A 16,275-nucleotide genomic window follows, 5' to 3' on the forward strand; every position below is an offset into this window, starting at 1 on the left:
ATTCATATTTATTTCCGTTTGCCATTTTATCAGACTGGCAAAGCGTTATAGCGTCACTTTCATCGGAAGTGGAAATAAAAAATAAAATAAAAGATTACACAAACGCATCTGCGACGCATAAAGAATTTAATCGCAATGTTGCTGTCTTTAAGGTGATGCTGGAGCCGTCTGTTTTACCGATTATTACGGCATTTCTTTGTCGTCACGTAGCGTCGTATTAATTTGACAGAATTAAAAATCCTTTTCCAGAATTGCAGTACATACATTAATGATTCAGGGAAACTCCGATTTTATATAGAAAACGAGAAAAAATTACTTAAGTACAGATTTCCTTATCTACTTTTTATTCCAATGTGGCGTCTCGAGTTGCGGCGAGCTGTCAGCTCGTCACAAGATGTATTTCATATAAGAGATATACCATTGGTACGAACGCGAAAACAAGTTCCCCTGAATTGCACAACAATAAAAACATCGATAAATCCCCCAAATCAAGATTTGGAAGCGTAATATAAAAGTATAATGTCGATGTGTATCGTGCGTATGTATGGCATCTGTCCTTGTTCGATTGCTGCGCCATCTCTCGCTACACGCAATAGGGGAGAGTTGGCAATTACCGAGCCCCTAAGAACCGAAGCGTATATCTAAGCTCAGAAATGCTTCAAAAAAACAAACTGTGCAGTTTTAGATAGGTCATTTATTTGGTTATCCATATATCATAGCAATAATGTTGAAAGTTAAACACAAACTGAAATATTAACAATTTTCCAAAAAATGAGAAAACGCGGTATTACCGAACTGATCTGATAATATCGTGCCTATCAAGAGACACGGTAGTGTCTCGCGCCAAGTACACGCGAAGCGAGACCGCACCGTGACTTTTTTACGCGACGCGACGGGTTGCGAGTATACGAGATGTTGAGATCTCGATAACGAGTGAACGGATCAAGTTCTAATTAGGCTTGATCGATAGCTTGGGGTCCAATTAGGGGGGGGGTTTCTCTTATAATATTCCGCTACGTGCCCTACGAGCGGAGATATTGCGACGCAAAGTCCAAATGTCAAAAATTTTTTTTAAGATACTTTCTTCTACGTCAACCGCTCTCATTCATTATAACATACATGTAACAAACAGAGAACGTCACTTTCACTTTTTCGACACTGGCGGCTAGCAGCGTTAGTATCGCAGTGCAGTGCAGTGCAGTGCAGTGCAGACAGTGCGTTCGTTCATCGCGCGCTGTCAGAGTGTCAGTCAGTTCATCAGTTATAACCTATCTCGAGAGAGATACGGTAGTACGCGCGGAGCGAGACCGACCGTGACTCTTTACGCGACGCGACGATTAATTTAAGGTAATTGTTTTATGTAATTATCCTATAATTATCTTATTCTATATATTACTGTTATACTTGTACTATTTTATTTACTGTTTATACTACGTTTACGCGAGTGTTTATACATACAGGTTAATAACCTATTATATTATTTTTTATATTGACAGCAGGGAGCTGATACTGAGATCAAGGAGCCTGTTCACACGAGGCGTTTCTGCCGCGCGTTAACGTTTGCACGAGCCGCACGCTGTCGCGAGGTATAAGGTGCGACAACGCGCGCATACGCGCGTACGCGAAACGGCAGTAACACCGTAATCGTGCCGGCGATATACTGAATTGAAAATTGAATTGCTTCGTGCTTATCCCGAGATTTCGTATCCCTACATCGTGTTACCACCGCTGCCGGAAAAGAAGGTTCTCTACGCTTGGCAGAAAGTGACGACTGACACGTTCGATCCCGACTTCGTTGATCGCAGAAGAGCTGGACTCGAGGTACGTTTCCGATTTGCAATTATAACAGTATCGTGCGATGAATGTTGTACCCAATTATAACCTCAAATGAAGTTGTGCACGTTGCTAGTATTCTGATTATACAATACATTTTTACTTTGTAGAGGTATTACATATTGACAGCAGAGAGCTGATACCGAGGAGATCAAGGAGCCTGTTCACAGGTATATATTGACGGCAGGGAGCTGATGCCGAGGAGATCAATCTCGTTTACGCGCGAAGGAATTATCGTATAAGAGTTAGAAAAAGATAAAAATATTGTATTTTATGTATTTTATGCTTTTATTTTATTAAAGCATGTATTTTATGCTTTGATAGAAGGAACGTGAAAAAGAGCAGGAAAAGGAAAGAGCACTAGCGGCGAAGCAGACAGAAAAGAACAAACAGAAGAGACAGATTCAAGCTTTGTCTTTTAATCTGGACGAAGACGAAGATGAAGCTGAGATGTCTTCTGACGAAGACAATGCCGAAAAATCCCCGCAGTCAGAAAATGTGCAATTTGATGGCCCTGCGATTAAGAAGATTTAGAAAAATCCAGATGTAGATACATGTTTTTTGCCAGTAGGGAAAGGGACGAGGAGGAAAATAAACTTAGGGAAGAATTGAGACAAGAATGGGGTAGAAAGCAGAACGCGTTGAAGGAAGAAGAAATTGAGATCACATTCAGTTATTGGGATGGATCTGACCATCGTTGGAGTGTTATAATGAAGAAAGGTGAATGTCTCAGTGGTTTAGAGAACGTTTAAGTTATTAAAATACTCCAGTGTCACTTTTGGAGTAACATTGGCATGATATATAATGTTCTGCTGCATATATTAAATTTTCACACACAGGTAATTCTATCTATTAGGTTCTTCAGAGATGTTTAGAAGTTCTGAGGCGTGAATTCAGCGAGCTTAAAACAGTAATGGCAGATCAGTTAATGTATGTCAAGGAGAATCTTATATTACCGCACCATTATACGTTTTACTGCAACTATAACTGATTTTATTGTAACTAAGGTAAATATACTAAATGATAAAACTTATGAAGCAATATCACAATGTTGGCATGTTATTTTAATGTATGTAATATTGCGATTAGGCACGAGGAAAGAGCGGGCCTCTGTTCACATTTGACGTTCACGATGATATTCGTATTATGCACGATGCTTCTGTCGAAACCGAGGAATCACATGTCGGAAAAGTTTTACTTAGGTATTTATTATTAAAAGAATACTTTGTATAATTCTCTTTTATGTTTTTCTCATTAGATCATGGTACGAGAGGAACAAACACATTTTTCCAGCGAGTAGATGGGAACCTTTTGATCCAACGAAAAGTTACGACAAGTATACAGTGTCGGATAAAAATAGGAAGAAAGCTAAAATCTGATCTTAGATTCAACGAATTGTCCAATTTTGTTTAAAGGATTTAGATTCAAGGACTGTAAATATTATAACCAGATAAATAACTTTGTTTCATCGTACAATTGATTTATTATAAAACAGCTGATTATATATATATTATAATCTATTTTATAATTAATATATATTAGCTACATTGTATTTTTAAGGACTGTGATTTTAATTCATTCAGTTATGTGATAATATTTAATTCATTTACTCGATTATGTAGCTCTACTAAATAGTTAAGTTTTCGCAAACATTTGGAGGGAAAATAAAAATACATGAATAGTTTAATGACTTGAATATAATAACTACAATATGAAAATACAAAACCATACTTTAATTCATTCCGATAACAATCAGAAACAGTATTAAAATATTAATCCATGATCAGATCCTCTAACAGAAATCTATTTACAAATATTAGATGTATCATCTCTTGTCATTTCTTGAACATAACTGTACAAAAATAAATATATACAATTATATCGATTATAATCACGTATTAATATTCATAGGTTTGATACAAGTTGGATCCATGTATGTAATATTTTCGGGAAAATGGTCCATTATAATAAACTTTTTCTTGGTCGATCTGTTCAAGCAGTCAAGGAATCCGAACCAATAAATAACTAGTCCAGACCCGAATCTGTTCCAGTAGTTTCCAGTTTCGCACCGTTTTATATTCTTCATGTGTTTTTAATACAGAAATAATTACTTATTTGAAAATTTAATAATTAGTGGATAAGGAATAATTACATTGTCAGGTAAATTTTTTATTTCAAAAATAATAATTGGTTTAATATAAATAATTTAATTATTGCAGATAAACATGATTTAAAAAACATGTTAATGTTATATATATGTATATATACGATATATATGTGTATTTATATCCACTTAACATATAATAAATACGTATTTAATCAATACATATTTAATAAATTTCAAAATTAGGAGACAATAGTTCTATTATATATTATAACTATTATTACATTTAATGTTATAGCGATTCTCTATATAATACGAATATAAATACACATATATGTATATTTGTAAAAAATAAGAGGTTTTATATATATATATATATATATATATATATAAATTTAATAAAAATTTAATTAGTTGTTATTGTCAATTTGTAAATAATTAAAAAATAAAAAATGGAAATTTTTTGCCGATACTTGCTTATCACTACAAAATGCATGATATCAGTACAAAATTACCTTTTTCAAAAAAGGTAAAAAAAGGCGCCAAGTACACGCGCAATGTATGTTGTAAATCTAAAAATCTCAAATGGTAGTAGCTTTATTTCTTTCTAACAAAATAATTCACAAAATTTCGTTACCTAACTCAACCCAATTGATGATATATGTATAGTAGCTTTATTTCTCCCTAACAAAATAATTCACAAAATTGCGTTACTTATGTCAACCTAAGTGATACGTATTTCAAAAAAAGATATGAAATCTTTAAATTGCGCCAATTGCAAAGAGAATATATACACTTTGAAAAATAATTTTGCAACTACTTTTAAAAAATGAAACAAAATTGTGTTACCTATAACTCATCCCAAGTGGTATGTATCTTTGTATTCCTGAGAGTCTTTCTATCAACCCAAGTGGTAGTAGTTTTAATTCTCCTTGATAAAATTATAATATTACAAAGAATTATTTTAATCACAAAGAATTAAAGAGGTAACATTATAAAATAAAAATATTTAATTAAAATAAAATAAATAAATTTTTCTTGTAAAAAACTTGGCGCTGCTTTTTTAAGGTCAACCCAGACAAACTTGCATAGGTGCATAAGCATATGCATAAAGAGATGGATTGGTCTATTTCCTTTTGCACATATACATGTAAACCAATCAATTTCTTACGCTTATGTTTATGCGCTATGCAAATTTGTCTGGATAAGAGCCTCCGCACAAGACTCTCGTATGATAGCGTAGCGTAACGTAACGTGGATTAACGCACAAGAAACGTATCGGTTAGAGCCTCCGCACAAAATTTTCGTATGGTAACGTAACGTAGATCAACGCACAAGAAACGTATTGACGTATAAAGCGTCATCTACAATGGCAGCAGGAGTATACAGTAAGACGTAAGCAGTAAGTTATTGACTAATGGGATTTTTACAATTCAAGAATAATCGACTGTGATTGGTCAATAGAATAGCTTACTGCTTACGTCTTACTGCATACTCCTGCTGCCATTGTAGACGACGCTTAACGCCGTAACCGATACGTTTCTTGTGCGTTGACCCACGTTTCGTTACACTACGTTGCCATACGAAAGTTTTGTGCAAAGGTTCTAAACCTTAAAAAAGCAGCGCCAAGTTTTTTACAAGAAAAATTTATTTATTTTATTTTAATTAAATATTTTTATTTTATAATGTTACCTCTTTAATTCTTTGTGATTAAAATAATTCTTTGTAATATTATAATTTTATCAAGGAGAATTAAAACTACTACCACTTGGGTTGATAGAAAGACTCTCAGGAATACAAAGATACATACCACTTGGGATGAGTTATAGGTAACACAATTTTGTTTCATTTTTTAAAAGTAGTTGCAAAATTATTTTTTAAAGTGTATATATTCTCTTTGCAATTGGCGCAATTTAAAGATTTCATATCTTTTTTTGAAATACGTATCACTTAGGTTGACATAGGTAACGCAATTTTGTGAATTATTTTGTTAGGGAGAAATAAAGCTACTATACATATATCATCAATTGGGTTGAGTTAGGTAACGAAATTTTGTGAATTATTTTGTTAGAAAGAAATAAAGCTACTACCATTTGAGATTTTTAGATTTACAACATACATTGCGCGTGTACTTGGCGCCTTTTTTTACCTTTTTTGAAAAAGTAAAAATTACTCTGGCTTCAGCCAGTGACATGAAGTAGAACACAATAACAAAATGTTTTTTTTATATTTATGCATTAATATCGTCTAGTAGGTACCTACATATAAAAATAAGTGAATGTGTTAATAAATAACGATCATTATAAATTCAAATCAAAACTTAAGCAACGATCTTTTCTGTAAGCACCTTACATTGTAAACTAAAAAGTCTTGGTAACTCTTAACACACAGTTATCGTTATACCTATTGTCTATAAATTGCAAAAACAACTTTAAAATCTTATCAATCTCCAAAATTCAATCAGTCTCAAAATTTCAACTTTGGGCGCGAAATTATCAAACTCAATTATTTCACTTTACAACCTTAAAATATATTTAAAAAAACGCGTGTTTCTAAAATCACTTTGCAACCTAATTTTATAGTGTTTTAGCTTATCAAATCCGTCAGGATTATTTCTCTAATGAAAATATTATGTTACTCACCTCTTATCGAAACTACCAGCAAAATTGCAACGAGCAAGCAGAGAAGCTTCCAGAGCGCACTGTGTTTACATGGACGGCCGGAACGCATTGACGGCGCATGCGGGTGGGGTATTTCGTGTTACTTTATGATATTAACATCATTGTAGGCGCGTAATACAAATAGTTATTGAGATAAACAATGGCGCGGAATTGTCAACCGCGCGGTACTTGCCAACTCTCCCCTACTGCTTATCCTATCAACCTGCATGTGCTTTTGCATATATAAAAGTTAAAAGCATGACACTTTTTTTCTAGACTTCTATCGTAGTTGTAATTGCACGATATTGTTCTTCAATGTTTTCTCTAGAGGATAGATTCTCATTTTGTATATATAAACTGCAGTATTTTTGTATAACCAAATATTATCGTCAGTGACAGCTCTATGTGCCCAAATTTTTAATTTTTTTTTCGTTTTGGATGTAAAACCGACCCTAGCCCTCTACATTTTTGTGCGTACTTTAATTTTGTAAAAGAATTTTGCAATTCCGTAAAGCTAATTAAAAGTGGTTTGCTTTTAACTAAATGTCGGTAATTACTGCCATTATAGGATCCCCTTAATGCAGATAATTCTTTTATTATATGTACAGCTTTTCGGTGTAAATGGAATTATTTGTGAAATAATAACTACCCAATCCAATCAATTTATTTCTGCGAGATACGTACGAGTGCCCTAAAGTCAAGCGGCACATGTCGATGGAGTATAAAAAGGATTATTGATTCATAAATGAGCTTCTCTTTGCTGCGCACATGCAAATAAAATGCATAATGCTTTTGTGACGTTGGTTATATAACAGTGTTGTGAAAAATGCATGGAGGTAAACTTAAAGTATCGCGACTGCAAGATCTTGCTCGCTCTTGTATTCGTTTGATTTAGATTTAGTGAGATGGCAGGATACGCGGCATCGGCAAAGACGTGATAAATAAGTGATGACGTTAACAGTCTTCTCAGTAAATTATACAGATAAGTATTGGGATTTTCAGTCGTGACGTCACAAGGCCAAGATAGCTGGCTTATTCCTAAAAGTATTAGAGCTGTCATATGTAAACACATATAAAGCTTGTGTTTTTCATAAATAATTAATGAAATAATGTTTGTGATAAAAAAAAGTGCGATAGGTGAAAATTTTATTTGTTATTATTAATCTTCAATTGATAACAGGAGTGTTTGAAATACTTTTGCGTTTAAAAAATCGGTGAATTGTTTTTACATACTACATGTAATATACAATTTATTATAACTAATATTACTCATTAATATTCAGTGAATATATTTTACTTGTTATTGTTCAGTTATTATCATATTGACTTGCCAGGCAGAACGTAGTCACTCCTGTCAGAGTACATAAAGGACACACTGCCCACTTTTTGGTTATGCACTCTGGTTTTGCTATTTTCAAAACTCTCTCTCATTTTTTTCGAACATCAATCTTTTCTATATTTCCAAACATGTCTTTTTTCTCAGTACAGAACTTTCCTTTAGATGGAAACATATGGAATCGCACAGAGGTATCTTTTAATCCATAGCTTTTACAACCAAATACACAGCAAGAATCGCGATTTTTTGTGTCTCTAGGGGAAAACCTTGCCCCTCTGTCTTCTAGGTGTTTACCCATCGCACTTTTTTTATCACAAACATCGTTATTTCATTAATTATTTATAAAAAACACAAGCGTTATATGTGTTGACATATGACAGCTCTAATACTTTCAGGAATAGGCCAGCCATCTTGGCCTTGTGATGTCACGACTGAAAATCCCAGTGTCTATTTTAACGCTGTCTTAGTTACATCGAGCTTTCTCATTCATAACTGCAATTAACTGCAACTAAATGTATTGTTGCTGTTGTCAATTCGCGTATGAAACTGTACAAAAATCTTGAATATTTTAGCGTGTTATGTGCAAAATATGAAATTTTTTTCTTCCAAGAACGCAAGTCTTTTTATTTACATCATTAGCAGCAAATTTTTTTATCCTCTATGCAACCCACTAGCCTCTGTACTTTATTATTACATTCCCGTTACTATCCCGTCCAATATACAATGTATGTGTATGTATATAGTTTAAAGTCTTAAAGAGGAACGGTTGGTCGCGACGGCATGTGCTATACTATGATACAAACTTAGTACTGTAAATTAAAACGGAAGATCCTGTTGCTAATAACACATCGAAAAGACAGTGAATAATAGTTCCTTGTATATCCTATTCTTGACTAAATCATTCATCAGACAAGTGGGCAGAAAATTAACCGCGATAAATCTTTCTACGCGCTAACGAGATCATATCGCGCCCCTTTTCGGAGTCACATCACCATTGGATCACCATTGGACACGATTCTTTCAGGTTGATTTATTGCGTGAGTAGTTTGCAAATTACATTATTTTTCGAGCCGTAAGGTTACACGGCATTTCGACAATTCATACGTGTAATTAAATTCGAATTTAATCGAATCTGTTCACAATTGCAACTTATCGTATTTTAAATGCGGTGAGGGTGAAAAAATTTATTCAGAAAAATATCAAAAAAAAGAGTTTCAAATTACCTGGAAACAAATAATATCGCGTTGCCGTTTGTTACAGCATCTTTTTGTGATAAATATACGGATCGATTGCACGACTACTATCATTTTGCAAATTAATAATTATATAAATTATAATTATTAAATATAATTATTGAAATATATTTGTTATATGGCTGTAGTTAATATTTTATTAAAAGATATCTTTATATATATATATATATATATATATATATATATATATATATATATCAGTTTCTCCTCATGCTTTGCGCGATGCGACGGAGACCAAAGTTACAGTTAAATTCAGCGAATAATTCTTCCTGGCTTAACGTTGTCGTTTTCGACAGCGACACAGTTGCGTGTAGTAAAAGGATCAACAGACATAGTGTAACGCGAGCTTTGCCTTACCATAAAATTATTCAAGTTGCAAGCCAAGTCAGCCAAGTGCTCATAAATTGACTTTCCCTCCTGTGTAATGCATTTCGCAAAACCGATAGAACGGTTGGAGAGACCTAAGGTCGAGCGTAAGAAATCAGAAAGTTCAATTGGCGAGACGCTTTAAGATTGCGAGTTAAAGTATCGGTGAACCTTTGGAGCTTTTATGATGCATTGCCAAAGTAAATGCAAGTACATTACACTGTAATACCGTCCGAGACATCTTCCGTTTTTTACGCTTAAGTTAAAACTCTATCGTCCGAGATATTTGTTTCTTTTTTTTTCTTTTTCCGTAGAAATCGGACAAAGTTGCGAAGGGAACGCGCATTTTAATCCGTCTATAGACTATATTTACGCAACGATGAGGAAATCCATCGCGTTTTATCCGCGTTTCTCGCCACGCAACCCTCGCCTTTTATCACGCGAGTGCAAATGGAACGCTGGCTGTGCAAGTTGCCCTGATTACTAAAGGCAGCGTGAGCACACAACAGTTCTAACGAGATCACTACGCAGATGTGCATCGCGTATTTTCTTTACAAATTAGAGAACGATGTCGCGCAGGCGACAATGTGACGAAATTATTATAAATAAGATCTTTTTCGTTTTTTAAAGAGGATTTAATTCGTCTCATGTGGTGCAAAGCCGAAGATGGAACGACGTACGTCTCGCGGGATAACTCCGTTATCGCGAAACAGGTCAAAGTTTTTGCACGGCTTCGATGCGGTGCGATGCGCATGCAAAGTACCCGAAGAAGAAATCAGAAAAGCGGAACGGCAGCGGGCGGCATGGCATAGAGAGGGCGCGTCGCGTCGAAATGTCATCGTTTCCGGAAGTATGATCTTCTCGAAGCGACGTCGGTCTGAAAAATTACAATTTCAAAATCGACGCGCTCCAATCTCGAAACTGCATTATTTCCAAATCCCGGATATACGCTCCCTTCGATATTTGTTCATAGATTTCCAGAATATTATTCTGCAATATTTGTCTGAATTTCACGTACCATCGCATACTTCGAGAGAGAGAGAATGATATTTCTGTATAACGATTATATATACTTCATGAGAATAAAAATTTATAACGTTCCGCGTTTCTATTTCGGGACTCTTTTAAACATTTATATTTTAAAAAATACATCTATGTACTTATATGTGAAACGTTTATTTAAACGTAGTGCAGAGTAAGTACTGACTACTGTTGTGAGTAAATTCTATAAAATAAATGGCACTATTATTTATCACTTTCATCTATCAATTTTCATTGTATTCTTTTTGCCTTACTTACAAATTTTTTTTTAATGTACCATAATACATATATTTATTTTGTAATATACATGATTTCCAATTTCGTCACATTGTCTGTTGTTTTTTATTTATGAAAAAAATATTTTTGTCGTACATTTATTTTATAGAATAGCGGAATACTCCCAGCTCAATTTATCAGTCAGTAAGTAAACATTTTTTTTGTTCAAACAACCTCCCGATGTAATGAACTGAATGGAGGCGATAATGGTGCTGGGATGAGAGCTTATCGTAAATATGCGAACAATAAGCGCACATGTTGCCAGATTTAGAGACATCGTCCGCGTTTAAAGGCGATCAAGCCGTAACGCGTGGGTGAGTCTGCGAAGTTGATTACATCTTCAATCTTGTGAGCGATAAACTCCCATGTTACGTAGACACATTAAAATTGTTTTAAGAATTAATATTACAAAAGTGTCTTATTAGTTCCTTGAATTATTATTGTAGAAATATACATTTAAAACAGCGTAAGATTATTAAAATTTTTGTACATTAAATTGAATAATTTATATTATAAATATAACATAGATTGTGTTATTAAATTTCCTCTTTTTCCAAATTTATATTACATTACTCCACTCCACTCCACTCCACTCATTATATGTTAAAGACGAATTTTTTTATCTACAACGATTTGCGATTTTTATTCGAGATTTAACTAAAATCATCCGAAATCCAGTAATCTTTCTACATTATGCTAAAACTGTTTTAAAATAGGAAAATAAACTGAAGTTTGGAGTAACTCCTAAAGTGATAAATCGTGACTAAAAATACGAAAGGAATTATAGTAGTGCCATTTGATGATGTAGTTGCGACGTGGTACCTCGCTATCGATCCGATTACAAAAATACGATAATATTTTAAAGACCAGACTGAGTTTATCTGTTTTCTAATGCAATCGATTGAAATAATCCTATTGATGCCGGTATTAGGGAGCACAATGAAATGCATTATTGTAAAACGAAACCATCGTAAAACGCCTAATCTAATTTACCTGATGAACTTATGTAAGTTGCAATTTGCCGCAATATCTCTGTGCCTCATGCATGAAACAGCAATTTATATAACTCCTTTTCGCGTGCAAAGATTGGGATATCGTTGAGCCAGTCATAAATAGAGTCAATGAGTTCGAATAGTGCAATCGTATCACGCGCAAGATTGATAATGTGCAAGTTAGTTTTAACGTAGGTATATCACCAGTCTATTCTACACAATATGATGAAGAGAATTAAGTACTACGCAATGTATTTTAATATGTATAAATTAATATATATGAACCATAGACGTTACGTCTATGATATGAACATATCTCATTTGCTGTAACAACGACATAACTAAAAAACAATGTTTTTTAAAAAATAAGCTTGAATGTTGTAAATTGTCAAAATTTTGTAATATCATTTTTAAATGTAATTGTAGTGTAATAATTGTTTAGAATAAAAATATACTAGCTATTCTCATTCAGTGTACTGAATCCGCATCAATCTTTTACAGACAACTAAAAAAATATTATAGCAAAAAGCGATATACTTTTGGCACGTCAAGAATGTTTTATTTTATTTTTATCGATCAAAAGTTAGACGATATATCTGAGAAAATTACTTTACAACTGTACTATTTCTTCAAACTATTGGAATTTAATTATACGCAACAAATAGTATATTTAGAGCTTTAGATCGCGCTAATTGCATAATAAGCATACATAACCACTTATTATTTATGATCTCCAGTAGTATATGACAAAACTGTTTCTGCTATTATGCCCAGAAATTGCGATGATCACTTTTGATTGTTTAATTTCACGTGATTCGCTTCGAGACTTTTATTATATGTATAGTAAGTAGCCAATCTTGCGCGAAGTTAATTGAGTTTGTAAACGTTCGCGGTGCGGCGATTCGTAGATATTCAGCGCGCGAATGCGTTTCACGTCATCCCGCGGCGACTTCACGGACGTGTTTAATAAACGGCGGTTTATCTGTCGGACGTTGGCCTCGCAAATGGTTCGGATCGCTGTAGGATCTCTCGGCGATGCAGTAGGCAAGAAATACGGATACGTATTGACACGTGATAAATCGTTAATGCCGACTCGTGCCGAGCGCGCATTTGCGCCCGAAGTGCGCTTTCAATTAGGCCATCGATAAAATCGCGCAACCTGTTATCCTGTCGAGCATCGAACACATGGAGCGCTCGATAGAGAAAAACACTTAGCCACGAGATGTGCGCATAATATTATAAATTATATTAATGTTTGCGGCGAAGGCATCGATCGCGCGGCTCGCCTGGTAACCGCGGAATTACACTGGGACATGTATTTATTAAGTGTAGCGATGCAATTTGCATTTTGCGTCGGTAAAACTTGCACGCCAATGGTTTAATTGAATTCTTGAGCAATGCCCGCAGGTGGTGTCTCCGGCCCCGGCCGCGTATATTTTTTTAAACGTGACGATAAACGCGCCACGCAATTAAGGAGACTCGTGCTTGACTCAATGATCTTCGAAGAAATATGATGAGTTTAATGATCTTTGAAGAGGAGAAAATGTCAAAGTAACGACTTGGCCAGTATGATATGACGTGACGATTAATTATTAAAATACATATATTGATTACTTTCCATAAAAATAGTCAAAATGTAAATATTTTGAAAGAATAAATCCAATTCTTCCTCGATCCAAATCCGTTTCTCGAGCATAATTCTTCTTATCTGTGAATTTAATATATTATATTCTATAATTAAAAATATTGGTCAGTACAATATCATAGGTGTATATATATGTACAATAATATTTAAATAATTTCATCAAATAAACAGTTAGTAATATGTAATTTATATAGGAAAGCGTAAAACTCGTATTCAGTTTCAGTTATAACACGGAATAATTACAGTATCCATAATAAATTATGCTCACATCTGTTATATGGAGGAGAATAGAATTACATCCTCCATTGTTTACATCAAACATATACACAACGATAAAGCAAGCAATAAATTTTCATTATACAATATCAAAATCTGGAAACAATTTCACGATAACTGCGCGCAGTTTCATTGAAGATTCCTTATCATCATAAATTACTTTATGAATTACTGAGATTGTCTTGTTAGTGTTTCATTTTGCTATATCCGGATTTATTTCTTTATCGCGATGTATAAGAGCAAAACAAATGTCATTTATCAGCATATCAAAAAGAAAAAAAAACGATTTGTACATTACGATACACACAAATGTGTATCGTAATAATCGCGACGATTTTGTGTGCTTTATCGTAATATAAGTAATTATCGGACGAAAAAAAAAATAAAGAAAAACCGGTACCCGGCTATAGCTGTGAAAAGTCACGTCTGACCTTATCGGCCTACGTAAAAAGCTCGTAATTTAGGTAAATGACAATCGATAGCTATTCCGAGACACGTGCTAAGTGCGCGCTCTGACAAATGGTAACGTGTATTATGGAAAATGTATATCACGTATGAAGCGTCAGAAAGTTTGTGTTTGCAAGACCTTAAGGTGCCAATTCATGAGACGCTGAAAATGAGCGTCAACAAGGTGAACGTGGTGGTTTCGCCAGAAATTCAAAGAAATGAAGTTAAATTTGTGTTTAATATTCAGCGTCGTCGCTGAATCGCCGTTAATCGTCCCAGTACAATCAAACATAGACTTCGAAATACGTAAAATATTAATTATTTTCAAGTAATATCTTCAAGTAATAATATTTTATGGATAATATGTATATAAATAAAAAATATTATTTCAAAAAATTTTTGCTTGCTGAAAATGAGCGTCGAGCGTTAACGTGAAAAGGCACTTTTATCATCTACGAACGGCTTATGATTGACTTCCCTGGCCTCCGAATCCACCGACGCCTTCGGAGATGCTTATCATTCAGCTCATTAATTATCATCACTATGTAGATAAAGCAACATTATTGCTTGTAAAAATAAGGAACGAGATGAGAAAACAATTTTACATCCTATAGTCAATTTTTGTTACTTCGAAATAATATTGCAGAAACGTCCGCGTATTCAAAAATACATTTTTGAAATAGTTTGCGTTAGTATTACGGAGCTACCCAAAGTTATTTCAATTTAAAAAGCGCTTGTAATTACGTTGACTGCATTACAAGTTCAAGATATGGCTTGTTATCTTTCTATACTTTCTTTCTCTTTTTCTTGTTAGTTTCTTATAACATTTTATTATTGTCCAAATCTCTACACAATAATAAATAATGAAATCAAATTTTGAATAATAATCAATGGATTTTAAAATATATGTATAGAAATACACAGGCCTTTAATTTTGTAATAACAGAACAAAGATATGACGATTGTCGTCTCATATAATCGCGGGCATATAGGTATTAAAAAAAAAAAAAAATAAATAAAGTCAACTATCGCGGGACTGTAACGTTTTTAGCTGTATTGGGTGTTTTCGTAGAATCTGATTTAAAGTTGAGACGGCGCAGGTTGCGGATTTTCTAGGAAAGTTACTCACCCTCAACGTAACGGAATTCCGACGAAGGACGGTCCCTTTGATGTGATGTCGGAAAAAATCCCGCGAGATGCAGCAAGAAATATGTGAACGAAGGAGAATAAAAAGCGTTTCGAGATCGACCCGACGACCCGACGGTGAACGGTAGTTCTTCTCGATCGCGCACTCAATCACTAGATATCCTTCCACCTGCGAATAAAGGTCAATGATTCGTCCGGTTATCGAAGATTTTGCACCGTGTTATTCCATCATGCTTCTTCTCGTATATCTTTTCCAGCAACCATTTTTGCAAACGGCGAAGGTGTCCCGCGCGAATACGTGATAACCGAAAATCGTACGCACTCTCGTTCGTCCTTGTCAAAAATTTACATTTCACAAGTGACACGAACGAGAACGGTGTAAGATCTATACGTGAAATTACAGAATCTAAATTAGAGAGACGCGCGATTTTCAATGAGCGCTCGTCAGATTGTAAAATAGAAACGTATTTTTCTAACAAAATTTTGACAATAGCTTTAAATAATTTTTTTAATATTAAGTCTAAATAAAGTCCTTTAACTTAAAAAGAAATTTATAAGTATCTTGTAAATGTATAAAAATTATTAAAAAATATAGAACCATATATATTTAGAAGTAATTAAATATACGTGTTTCAGATGTATATTAGATACATAAATAATTTTATAATCTTAATCTCCCCGAAATCATCTTATACGCGTTACACGTCCAAGAAATAATTAGAGGAATAATTGAAAATAATTGGAAAGTTAACGAGCCTTTCTTTAGATACACCGTTACCTTAATTTCCAAGAAGCTTATTAATTATTAACCCAAATAAAGTACAATGTTTTGAATCATATATGGACGCGACCGCGATGTTATATATCTACAACGCGCTAAATGAGGTCAAAAAGAGGTGG

The 16,275-nt window shown here is 34.0% G+C and overlaps 1 protein-coding gene and 1 pseudogene across 5 annotated transcripts in view; one reads left to right on the top strand and one right to left on the bottom strand.

Annotated features, from left to right (window-relative positions):
* The window catches only part of LOC139819730 (uncharacterized), a 158,072-nt gene that overhangs the window by 140,580 nt on the left and 1,217 nt on the right, over positions 1–16,275 (bottom strand). For all 5 annotated transcript variants that reach the window (XM_071789374.1, XM_071789375.1, XM_071789376.1 and 2 more), the window contains one exon: positions 15,359–15,544. The gene's annotated coding sequence lies outside the window, so the exon portion shown is untranslated. The remainder of the gene's footprint in view (positions 1–15,358; positions 15,545–16,275) is intronic.
* On the top strand, positions 977–3,520 carry LOC139818957 (protein FAM50 homolog; annotated as a pseudogene).

The sequence above is a fragment of the Temnothorax longispinosus genome, chromosome 9 (assembly GCF_030848805.1).
Source record: "Temnothorax longispinosus isolate EJ_2023e chromosome 9, Tlon_JGU_v1, whole genome shotgun sequence".
In the NCBI taxonomy this organism is placed as follows: domain Eukaryota; kingdom Metazoa; phylum Arthropoda; class Insecta; order Hymenoptera; family Formicidae; genus Temnothorax; species Temnothorax longispinosus.